The sequence below is a fragment of the Aythya ferina genome (genome assembly GCF_964211825.1).
Source record: "Aythya ferina genome assembly, chromosome: 10".
NCBI classification, from domain to species: Eukaryota; Metazoa; Chordata; class Aves; order Anseriformes; family Anatidae; genus Aythya; species Aythya ferina.
Genome location: NC_140306.1, coordinates 21,798,400 through 21,811,000, shown reverse-complemented (window position 1 = coordinate 21,811,000; position 12,601 = coordinate 21,798,400). Strand labels below are relative to the sequence as shown.

At 35.4% G+C, this 12,601-nt stretch overlaps 1 protein-coding gene across 10 annotated transcripts in view; it reads left to right on the top strand.

Annotated features, from left to right (window-relative positions):
- ARHGEF3 (Rho guanine nucleotide exchange factor 3) overlaps positions 1 to 12,601 on the top strand; it is a 128,053-nt gene that overhangs the window by 67,960 nt on the left and 47,492 nt on the right. The gene's annotated exons all lie outside the window — the stretch shown is intronic.

The following is a 12,601-nucleotide window of genomic DNA, read 5'->3' as shown; positions in this document are numbered from 1 at the left end:
GTGCTCCTTATTAAGAATTTAGATTCTAATTGTGGTAATTTTAAATTATTAAAATTTTCAGGTAATAAATCTCTCAGGCTCTGTGATAAAATCAATATATATGTGTATTTTTTTCAAATAAGCATATTAGACTTTCCTGTACAACATGCTTCCTAGCTTACATAATTAGGCGAACGACTCCCATTTGCTTCTCGCAGCTCACCTCAGCGAGCTGCTGAGTCAGTGAAGTGCTGCCAGTCATGTGGCACACTTACTGCTGCCCTGCCTCAGTGCCTTGCCTCCAGGACGTTCCTCATGCTTTGTTCTTGTTCATGAGGGTTTTCTTCACTGCTTGCCTTTGGTGCTTGACAATGGAAAGATGTGGCAATTCTTGACTCTCTCTGAAGTTTCTAATTTGTGTAAATGCATTTGTTCAACACCTTTGTCCAGGAGAGGTGGGGGATAGGAAAAAGAGAGGGTGTTAACTGTTTAAAGACTAGAGTTGCTCCACAAAGCAACATACATGTTGAGATGGCTAGGTCTCCTGCCAATTTACCTCATCATCTGGCTGCAATCTTTTTAAAATATAGATATAAAATGTTTTTATGACTGACCATGGCCAGACACACCTGTCTTTTCAAGAGAAATCGGTCATGACAGAATTTACTTTCACAGGAAATACTGGTTGGAGCTTTGCTGACTCAGGACTGGGACTGGTAACTTAAGCACATTAAATAATCTTTGTATTTGTTTAGTGATCTGGACTCGTATTGATGACTTGGGAGTTTATCAACTGGCTTATTAAACTGGCTGGTTGGTCTTGGCTCATTTTATTGCCAGCTTAAAGACTTGGATTTGTAAATCCCCTCAATGTCAAACAGTTAGTGATAACTTGTGACAGATGTGACCAGCAGACTGTGAGGGCTGTCAAATGCATGAATGTATGAATGTAACACAGTCTGAAGTCTGTTTTTAAAGGAAAATGTTATCCAGTGTGGTTTTGTTCATGCTGACCTCCACAGACAGGCTTACTTTGTATTCAGCTTACACAGTTGACTCAACCTATAGTGTTGCATGCTGTGCTCTTAAAGTAGTGATATGTTCTAGAGTGATTTGCATATGTGTATTGATTTACAGATATATAGTTAATATCTCTTATACAAATTTTAAATTTTATAGATAATCTATGATAGCTTGGAGTGTCGGATAAAGGGAAACAGTTTTCAAGGTCATACACAGCCAGTATTTTCTCATCTTTAAAACAGCCAACTACAGCTCCTCAATTCTCTGTATTTCTACTTGTGCTGGTAGGATGTCTCTCCTTACTTAAATTTAGAGATTCAATTTCCAGATTTTTCTGTCTGTGCTTTCAATCCTTGTTGCTGCTGTCATTTTTATTCTTTTCTAAGATCCAGCCTTTGAAACATAGGTCTTCAGTCTGTGCAATCCTCTTTGAGCCAGGTCTGTTGCTGGAGGAATGCAAATCCTTATGTTCCTCAGTCAGGATCAGGCAGCCAGTTCTTCTGCGTCTTACATGGAAACAGCATGACTACTTACTTCCTGTAGCTGAGTGCTCTTTGGGAAAACAAATTTTGGACTGCTGCATGTAGTTAGTACGTTATACTAAGTGAAGCAGCGATGAACCTTGTTGTCTGAAGGTTTTTATGTAGAACAGTCAGCAAGATGGCTAAAAACAATATATTTTTAATTGCTGTTGCAAAGTGGATAACTGAAGAAGAAGAAAAAATTTTGTAATGATAATAGATGATACCATGAGTCTCAACTCCGTAAAACCACAAGTAACTCAGGAGGTATCTAGAGCAATAACCTGGTAAAAAAAACCTAATGCAGCACTTGCACTTTTCCAAATAAAATTGCACCTACTTAAGCAAAATGCCATTCAGGAGAAGAAAAAGGACAATGCTGTGCAGTATTCTGCTATTAGTAGTAAGCAGCATTTGTTGTAAGCTCAAGGAAGTTGCTTCTGTTTTCTTGTCATATCAAGAAGGAACGCACAACAGATGCATGATGAACTAGGTAAGTAAAACATTTTCATATAAAGCCTCAGAAGAGTTATTTATTTGGGTTATATATAACATTTATTACTGAAAATAAAATTCTTTCAAATGTTAACTTAGTGTATTTGGAACTGTAGAAATCTTAATGATCATCTGTCAATTTGCAAGTTAATAAAGTATGCTCCAATATAAACTATGAACAAAAACATATCTTGATTTAAGCACGATTTACATACATTAGATCAGAGTTGATTAATTTTAATTGCTTTTAGTGCTGAGTGAACATTTGTTATGTATTTGAGAGTCAATATAACTAAAACATTCTTTGACCTAATTAAACTTAGCAATCAAATACTATTGAGTTTATAATTAAGGTATGGTAAGGTAGCTTTGAAAAGCTTAAAGGGGATTACATTTGCATCAGCTTATCAAAGTTGAGATAATTAAAATATATATTGTATCAGGGTCTTTTTATTTCTATTAAACTCTGCTGTGTTTTATGTTCACAGTAGAAAAGGCATTCAGCTTGCCCAGTAAGATGTATACAATGTGCTTGAATTATGCATGACTTCTAATATTGCTCTATTGCATAGATGGTCAGTATTCCATCTGTGTTCAGACTTTATTATAAAGTGACTGGTCTTAATCCATTATTAATCCATCATATGATTGGTATGGGCTAGACTCTGTCTGCTGGTGTTATTATTTGGAGTGCTTGTAATGTTATTTACCTTAAGGCCATGTTTCCTTATCCTCTTGCTATTTATCATTAACCATGGCCTACGAGCGCTCCGTTGGAAAAATGTATAAAATGCCAGTTATGCTGCATTCTTCTCCCCCATGCCCCCCATTCTGGAATGATCTCAGACTTCCTGCGTAGTGTTGCAATACGGTTACTCTTCATTTATGTGAACAACTTCTCAGAGTTTGGGTAATTGTTCCAGTAAACCTTGCAGATAATTCTGGTGAAGATAACCAATGTGTGATGAAGTTAGACATCTTCAATGCAAATCTGTCTATGCAATGTGCCACATACTGCATGAACATAGAGCAAACTGTCTTTAGGCACACCTGTGCAAATGGGAACTGTGTAAAAAATTATAAATTATAAAAACTGTGTAAAAAATTATACAAAATCACCTAGATTCTAAAAATCAAAGCTGATCTATAGTTATCTAAAATGAAGTACTACCTTTCTTTAAGGTTTAACTCAAATCATAATATCTTACTGTGACTAAAATCTATTTGCTTATTTCTATTTAAATTTATGTACACTGAATACAAACAGCCTTACTTACAGTGCAGAGGCCCCACTGGAGTAATTGTCCCTGCTGACCCTGGGGAAATTGTTCTCTCATATGTGTTTATTTTTTCCACCACAAAAAAAAAAAAAAAAAGACATTAGCTTTGGCTAATTAATATATTTGGCAAATTCATTACAACTCTGCCCTACTTCAGTTAAAAATGGTTTGGACTTCAGTGGTAGGATCCATTCTGCCCAAATTTTGGCAGATCCATCTGTGAGTTATTTTGATCTCCTTCTATACTTTTGAGATGTGGATCCTCTTTTAAAGAGAAAACATGATGAGAGGTCAGCTGAATCTTGCACTGATACTTTGTGAAACATGATTTTTTGGCAAAGGGAAGATACTGCAGAGGGAAAGTACAGGTATAGACTTCAAGGAGGTTGCTGAGAGATTCTTTTTGTTATTGTTGTTGTTCCAGCAAGAATGCAAAAATTTGTGCTTCTGACCTCATGGTACAGTTAAAGGACTTCTGGTATCCTTTCCTAGTATTCTCCTTTTTAGTTCTTTCTCTTCTCTTCCTGTGAAATCTTTGGAAGTCAGAAGCTGCATTAATAGATGTATGTCTGAAGTGGAATAAATGGAACATGTCCACTTGCTATTTATGGTCTTGACAAAGTTAGACTAAACAAGTTGTTGTACTGCTGAGACGTGCAACAGTAGATGAAAAATATCAGCACAAATTCCAGAGTGAAGGATGATTGATAGGTACATAAAGATGCAATAAACAAACAAACCAAAAATAAAAAATAAAAAATAGAAATGCCTGAGTGAAGGGAAAAAAAAAAAAAAGAAAAGATAAGTTCAATTTATTGTGCATGCCTTTTCCTCTGCTTTGAGATTCTTTATTGTTGCGCAGTTCTTGTCATTCAAATTGGACATTCAGTGTATTCTTTAAGGGAAAAATAAAGGAAGATTTTGTGTGGAAATTGTTGGTTTCTAGAAAACAATTCTTCTTTTAATATATATATACATATATATATATATATATATATATATATATATATATATTTCTGATGAGACGTGCAGAGTACCAGAGTTCATAAGCTGAAAAGACGCATAACCGTGGAGCAAAAGACAGGCACTGTGAAATCTCTCAAAGTAATCCAAGGATGCTCTTCAGAAAAAAGTCATCACTTTTGCCATCTATTTTAATTGCTGATCAAATCTTAAATTGTGATCAAGTCTTGGGAGCTGTGGAGGATTTGTGGTATGAAACTGGAGAGAGCTTATACCAGTTCTTAGATTTACTGTTTTTTGGTGAGATCAGCCATGGTCATGCATTTTCTCCTTCTTTTGACTGTAAAGAGAAAGGAGAGAAAAATTAACTAAGGTTTTTCCCCAAACCAGAAATACTTCATCCAAAAGATGCGTTCAGTTTGAATCTTTGCTCCAAACCACAGAAAATTTCCTGACTGAAAAATGCGGGAGACTAAAAGGAACTTCAAGAAGTACAAAAAATGATTATTTTTAGAAATCTACAAACACCACCCTATTTATATCTCTGATTCAATCAGATTGAAAATAATCAGTGTGGATTTTAACAGTAGCGTAGATGCGGTTCAGTTCAGGCTGGCTGCCTGGTTATTAACTGAGGGCCCTAACTGAGCCTCGCAGTTTGTGCTCAGCTCATGCAGCTTGTGGCAAGTTCTTATGAGCCCTTTAGGCCACATCTACCTAAACTGCAGCCCAGCACTTCTCGAGCTACAGCAGCTACTCTGTATATGATACACAGACAGTGAGTTTATGATTAATTTCCTTTAATATCTTTGTATCCTAGGTCATCTTCAGTACAGTGACTATATAGGCAGAAGGTGGTTAGTAGGGTTGTACAATTTGCCAGTATCATTCATATTACATTGCAGTGTAGTAATTTGATAAACTGATTGCTATTTTCTTGAATGATGCTGTTTTCCTCTATGATATTCCTCTGTAATGAAAACTGGCAATTGAAGTTTGAATTTAATTTAAATTACTTTCAGATTATAGAACCAGACTTGATGTTTGCTTGTTTTCAACATGGCAAAATCAGGAGCATTTGTGAACAGAAATTAGCCAGATGTTATTGACAGCTATGAAGTTGGGTATCTGTTATGAAATGAATTGCATGTGTATTGATTGACTTGATGCAGATTTGCAGAGATGTAGTTACATTTTCATAATGAAATTGAATCAAGAAAACAGAGTTGTTGTAGTTTTGTGGCTTGTTTACCTGGCAGTGAAAATAAAAATTGATGTTGGTTCCATAGGGATAAATATAATATAATCTTTTTTTAAATTAAATTTTATACATCATCAGTGGTAACTGCGTTTTATTCTACATATATAATATGGACCATGTAGACAGAATTTGTAAGAAAAAAAAGGTTCTGTATAAATGGTGTGTTGTATATGCCCTTTAACCAGCGCTGAACATTTCCAAGTTGTGTTATACTTTTGACTGTAACAGCCTACCTGTACTTACCACATTGAAGAGGGAAAGGATGGCTCATTCTTCCTCAAACAGCTGCTGGAAGCATTTGAAATTGTGATATAGCCCGGTGCTTATTGAAGTCTTGAATAGAGGTCACGTGAGGATTTCGTTAAATCAGTGTGGCTGTATATCTTAGTCCGCAATTTTCTGTAATGCCGACTACATTTTGGCTGTGATTTTAAGTTACCAACTACAACATGAAATTACATTTATACATAAATCTACAACTCTGCCCCTATAAAATCCTAGGGCTAGGGTAGACCTCTTGAGGCCATTTTCCCCATCCTTCCTTCTCAATTGATGAATTAAATGACAGTGAAGCTCTTCATGGCAGGTATTCCTCTTGGTTTGTTAGAAACTTCTACAGCTTCTGAAGGTAGTCTAACGTAGAGCTTCACTATCTTTAATATGACTCTCCTCCTAACTAATCCAAATGTTTCTTTTTCTAACTTAAGCTCCTTTGCTCTTTTCATCTAGTGTTGTTACAAAGTAAGGATTTCTCTGTTTTTTAAGACTGAAAATTCCAGCTCTCCACCCCAGTTCCTCATCTGTAGGCTCAGTAGCATCACTTCCTTCCTTGTAACCTGTCACTGATCTTTTCTGCATTCAGTGTCTTTTTCAACTTCATTACTCAGATCTGCACAGTCTGTTACAGTTATGTTCTTAACTAGCGTTGTGATCATTTTATGTCACTTACGCTATAGTCCTGTACATGTCAGGTATGATAGTCTCGCTTCCCCCACAAAATACTGTTTTTAATGCTTGTTCAGCTTATCTGTTATGATTCCAAGTCCATCACTGCAGAACTAGTATGTAAATGGTTGCTAATAACAGCCTTTATGTGCTTACATGATACAATCTGTATTGCCAGCATTACTTCAAGATTGATAAATGTAAACAAAGATCCTGGTTAAAAAAGCTTGAAATACAAAGCACTCACTGAAATTTTTATTCCAAGATTTGTGTTTTTTATCAATGACCTTTTTAGCCCTTTGTCAACACTAATGTCAAACATACTTGAGGATCTCAGACCTCAGGAAAAAGTCCTAATTGCAGAGTATTGGTAAAATTCCCACTAACTTGTGTGTGTTACTGTAGCTATGTAATCTGGACAGTGGAAGGATATCTGCCTGCAGCTGCTGACTCACTTTGTTATGCAACTCAACCCTGTTTCCTTAGCTACAGGATGGAAAGCAGCAAGGAGGATGGGGAAAGCTCCCAGTGAGTAGAAGCCCAACAAGTGTTTGGAAATGCTCCAAGAGTATTTAACAAAAAATAATGTTACTGTTTAGAACTGTGAGAATGTGTTTCTCAGTAAAATATTAGTGTGTCAGCTCCACTGATGAATGAAAATGAAAAAAGGAGAATGAAAACACACACAGTGTGTATACATACCTGCATACATACTTACATATACATGTACATACACACAGCAATACTCTTGATTGTTAAGCTACAGCCACTGACATACAGGAAGGTAAGATAATTTAGTCAGTTTTAGACCTAATCTGCAGTGAGCTTATCTATACATAACATGTATATGTTACAATACATGTATACATATATACATGTATATACAAGTATAAAATACAAGTATAAAATACATAAAATAAGTATAATACATAAAATATACATGTATATGTATATGTTACCCTACAAGTCTGCCTTAAAATGGGAAAAGAAACAAACAAAGACTTTAAGATTAGACTGAATTTTCAAGCTTATTCTGAGCACCAGTCTGCCATAAAATCATCCTGCTTGTACAGGGACAGAACATCTCCAGTGGTAACTTCTAAGATCTTTATAGTTACTTGAACTTGTTCATTTAGATAGCTATGAAAATAATCAGTAGAAAATACAGTAATGTTAACGTGAACCTGCAAGGTTCATACAAGAGGTCTTCATTCGGTTCTAAATTTGATTTGCAAGGTCAAATCCAGATCTCCTGCTACGCTGGAAGATTGTTTCATTTACTTTCTCTACACTCTATCTCCTATCTTGTCATTAGTTGGCTTAGAAAGTCTATACTTTGTTACTCTGTTAATTGTGAAGGCAATGGTTGTATAAGGGTCTAGGTGGTATTTTTGACTGCTGCTCACAAGCAAACCAATACTGCAAGGATTATTTGACTTTGTCTTAAGAAATGCTAAGACACCTGCCATTTTTGTACATTAAAAATGTTATTTAAATTACATACATTTGCTTTCCACTGATGTTAGAGATTGCCCTGTGAGTTTTGTGTGCCTCTTATAGCTTAATCTCTTAATGGAGGAGAGATTTACCTGATTTGTCTCAGTAACCTGGCTTCTGTAGTGACCACTTGATAGAACTGTGAACTGAATTGCAGTCTCTTTAAAGATCAATTTGCCTGGGCTGCAAGCAGGTTAGCTGTCAAAGGTATTCCTTTGCACTCTGTAGAACTCTGTGCCATTTTTTAAAAAAGATGCTAAGGTACTGATGGATGCATGTATTTGTATATAATTTGCAAAGGTGCTGAAGCATTTAATTTCCAAATGTGACTGTTGGTAACTTAATATATTTAAAGTACAATATATATAAATATATGCTTAGTGGTTCTACTTAATTTTAACTTGACTTCTGTCAAGTAATTGACTTCTGATTTGGTTTTCTAAAAATGTAATTCAGTAACATTGAAATGTTACAATAACTGAAAATAACATATGATAGCCAATGTTCAGAAGGCAATATTCCACTATTTTTTTTCTTAAGTATGTTGGATTTTTCTGTATTTCCTCATAAAACTGTTATAATTTTCCTTTCCACATTACCTTACCATGTTTATTTAAAAAAAAAAGTCATTGTCATGTATTTAGAACAAACTTCATTTTAATACATATAGGGCTTGAACTATATTACAGCATAAGTGGCTTAATTACCTTCCTGATTAATAAGCAGAATAAAACATAGGTTGTTGTTTTTAATATTTAGCTTATTCTGTATCAGCTGCATATTACTGAAAAGTTGAGGCAAGTTATAATGGCTTACTGCTGTTGTTTGGGTATGTAATTGATTATTAAAGCTTCAAGAATGTGTATTAAATAAAACCAGAATTTTTGGTATTGCTGTAACTGTAAGCTATGTAGATATGTAAGCTACAACTGTAAGCTACGTATGTAAGCTATGTAGATAAATACAAAGAGTATATATAACAGAATTACAATTGATCTCTTTAAAATTCTATTTAACTGCACAATTTTGCTTTTGCTGTGTGATAAGCTAGTTCTTCAAGGAAATGGGAAAACTGCAAGTTCTTTGTGGTCTTTTTTGAGTACGTTCAATTTCAGCAGATCTCATTTACTTATCTTTGGTAGCTTTGAATTATGATATGTGCAAATGGAAAGGTCTGATAATTGGAGCTTAAATATATAACCTTGGTTAAGAGTGACGGTGCATAGTTGTGACTGTTCTGTAAACATTAGTGAAGAGCTTTGAAGGTAAATGAAATGAATTGCAGTCCTCCAGAAGTGCAGTAATTAACTAAACAAATACAGGCCCGTTAGCTGTAAATTTCTTCTTCTTCACATGAATTTAATAGAATTTCTGCCAGAAACCTTTAATTTAATTCAACGTACGGGGGCCCTGACTGAATTTAATAACCATACCCTCTTAGTTATTACTTACAGATCTCTGTGTCAAATCTGTCAGTGTATATCTGACAGTGTGTGTACATAGATATATAGATATATATCAGATTTTTTGGTCTGAAGTGTTGGTTATTGTTGTGAAAGGTGGTCAGTAATGTGTTTGGAATAGGCTGTTGTAAGCAGGGTGCGGCTTAGCAGGGGGCAAAGTGTGACTGGATTTTTTTCTGAAAGCTGAAGCATTCTGTGACAGTATGTGACTAGTATTGGTTATAACTAATAGTGAGTTATTAATGGGTTAGTTAAATTCTGAAAGCATTTGTAAGTAATGCAGAGTAGCTGGATGAAGTTTCATATCTTATATGAAAGTTAGCGTGGTTGATTTGTAATTAAAACAATTGTGTTAATTCTGGGGCATAAATCTGACAGCTTTCTGAGCATTGTTGTATGCAGGTTGGTATTTATTGTATGCATTGTGTTATTTCAGTGAGTCATTGTTCTCATTCTGTTGTTTCTTACTTGCATTTGATACATGTTGATTATGTTCCCCCTGTGACTTTTTGTTGTGTGTCATGTCTTAGAATAACACAAGGGCTTCCTGTGTGCTGTGTGAAATTTGCTCTGAATTCAGGTAGCTTGTGTATTTTCATGCTTGAAGACATTTTTTCTATTAGGGTAGAACCTCTTACCAGAAATAGCATAATGTTATGCTCATTTTTTCTGTCCACGTGAACGTGCTGACTACATCTGTGTGAAATTGGCCAACAAACTGACTTGGAGGATGGGTTTGTATCTATCTGGAGTTGCAAGGCATTTCTTGTAAGAACATGGTTTTTCACTTACCCATTCTGTGGCTTCTTTTCACTGATTATAGAATGCTGATGGGTTTATTTTAACTTAGCGATGCTAAGAAATTAGAGATTTCTCAAGGAATTTAGTGCCTTAATTCCTGGTAAAAGTTAGCTTGGGGATTCTGAGCTTTCTCACTTGTGAGTTAGGGCAACTTCAGCTGCAGCTCCTGGAGATGGTGGCAGCCCTGCAGCCTTGAGCTGTCCTGAGAAGCTTCTGCAAGGTTGGCATGAGCCACAAACCGAGCTTGGGCTGGCTCCTCAGCTGCCACTGCTCACACCAGAAACCCTCTTGGTGAATCCCTGAGTGCTGGTCCCTGCCTTCTCTTATGTTACCCTGTAGTCATTGCAAATGGGTAAAATAAGCACAACTGGGAAGGAAATGGGAAGGGACAAAAATAATTGTGGTGATCAGAACCCCACTATAGCATAATCCTAAGAAAATGCTCGGTACATGAGCATTTTTCAGAGACATGGGTTTGGACATTTTCATAGTATTGAAAATAATGGAATTTTCTATTTTTTTTCTTGATTAAAAATAAGACAAGCCTTATATGTTCATGCAATCTTTGTTATCCAGCAGTTATAAAATGATTAGCACTCTTAAATCTCATGTAAAAGGGAGTATCTCACAGATTTTCTTTGCTCCAGTTATTTCTGAAAAAGTGGCGTCAAGCTATGGCATTCACATTGTCAGTGTTCACGAAATCAGGAGCATTTTATATGTCAAGATCTTTGTCTGTCTTATAAAGTGTCCTACTTTTTGTAAGCTGTTGATAGTTTTTGCAGAGGAGTTTTGTAACATTATCTCAGCTTATTAACCTGATTAATTCCTATGCAATTTCTCCAGCTTTGTTCAGCACGGATTAATTTGCAGTGATGGATCTAGCTTTCCTATTATTGGTTATTGTCATGAAACAATTAGGCTTGGTAAAAATGCCTTTCTTCTGCCTTTCTTGCTATTAAGTGTAGAGGCAAAAATGTTAGCAGTTGGATTTTATAATCTATTTGTTCAATTTTGCCTTTCTATTTGAGTTTGCAGGTAGCCTAGTATATATGTAGATACTGTATATGTCGTAAAACTGTCAAATATGAAGTAATTTCACATAAAATCAATATATATTTCTTATTGTAGGTATAAAAAGATTATTTAAATGATATTCAAGACTTTAACTGCTTATTAATGCAGGTTCTTTCAGGTAGAGCATTTAAATTATATGATTACTTTTTTTAATGGAAAAATAAGACCAATAAAGTAGGATGCTACCTGCATCTTGGGTCAAAAATGGCATTAGATGCATAAGTGGCAGATCTTGTCTAAATTCTCAGGAATTTATGGTGATACTTCTTGGGAAAAATGTTATTTATTTCTTTATTATAGTTTCCAAAGTAATCCCTTTAGTAGCAAATAGCATAGCTGTACTCTGGTTCTTACTGTCATTATCTGTCTTTAATGGTCTTTATTTACATTAGTAGAAAACATAACTAGTGTCAACATTTTAATAATTTTTCTACCATTAGTTAAGCAATGATACATCTCTTGCTAGATGTATTTACTCACATTTATCATTTCTTGTATTCATTAAAATAACTTCCTCTCTGTGGTGTTCACTCTTAAGTAGGCTAAAAAGCTACAGATGAGAGATGTGGATGAAGGCATCTTAAAAAAACAAACAAAAAACACACAAAAAACAGTTCTCAACATTAAGCAGACCACAAAGATTTAAATATACAAATGCAGGATGGATTTACTGGTAAACCTCATCTTCCAGTTTCCTCTTAGTGACCTTAGTGTAAGAAGCAAAGAATTGATACATTCAGCAGTGTTTGGATTTTTCTTTTAATCTGGTTCTTGAGGTTATGCCAAAATGTGAAGCTGTGTGTAAGTGAGAAAGGAAGATTTGGTAGATCCTGTACCTTTGTACAGCAGCAGTTCATCTGGTATCTGCGGGTAGTCACACAGGTAATGAAGCAAAGCCATGTTTTATTATTGCTTGTGTTATAAATGGCTCAGGATTCAAATTAGGATTAAATAAAAAAAATAGGATTTATTAAAAGAATATAAAGGAATAGAGGTAAGCAAACAGCGCTGGGTGCACCAGGAGTCTCCGCTCCACCAGGACACACACCAGTTACATCAAGCAGCTGATTTTTATGCTCCTAGACTAATACATATTCATTACTACTTCTAAAAAAAAATAGATCATTATAATTAGCTTCCGGGGTCCAGTCCCTCCTACTGGAGCATGCGCAGTCTCCTCTGGGGGTCTCTTCTGGGGGTCTCTAGGGGTCTTTCATGCTGAAGGCTCGTAGTCTTCCTCTCCCCCTTTGTACTTACTTGGCACCATACCAAGTTTATAGAACATTCTCTTCAAGT